Genomic DNA, 466 nt, shown 5'->3' with positions numbered 1-466 from the left:
CAATCCTTTCATTTCCTCATCCACGGTAGTCCACAGCCACGAGGCCTCAGCGATGGTTTTGAATTTAAGTTTAAACCAACCGGCTAGATCATGCCAACTCTTCCGCTTCTCCATGTCCTCCGTTCTGTTTCCGCATTTACCACAATTTGCAGTTTTCTTATGATATGTCGGGTAGGATGACTTTTGTTTTACCCTCTGTCGTTTTGTTTTCGCCCGGCATCTTCAAACTATAACGCCTACATCGGCTAACGCCGCCGCTGGCTATTCGCACAATGAGATTGAGTTCTCGAACCCTACGGCATTTTCAGACTTGCCACTTCATAGTGTAGAGTGTCTATGTATAATGTATATGCTCCTGTATTATTGAAAATCCTTTATTATGGCGATTTGTTTAAGTGAACTAAATCTCCAGGTGAATAAACACCGCCGACTGTGAATACGTTACCTGATGATAAAAAATCGCGAA

The sequence above is a fragment of the Opisthorchis viverrini genome (assembly GCF_000715545.1).
Source record: "Opisthorchis viverrini unplaced genomic scaffold opera_v5_1, whole genome shotgun sequence".
Lineage (NCBI taxonomy): Eukaryota > Metazoa > Platyhelminthes > Trematoda > Opisthorchiida > Opisthorchiidae > Opisthorchis > Opisthorchis viverrini.
Note: the sequence above shows the minus strand (reverse complement) of the source record.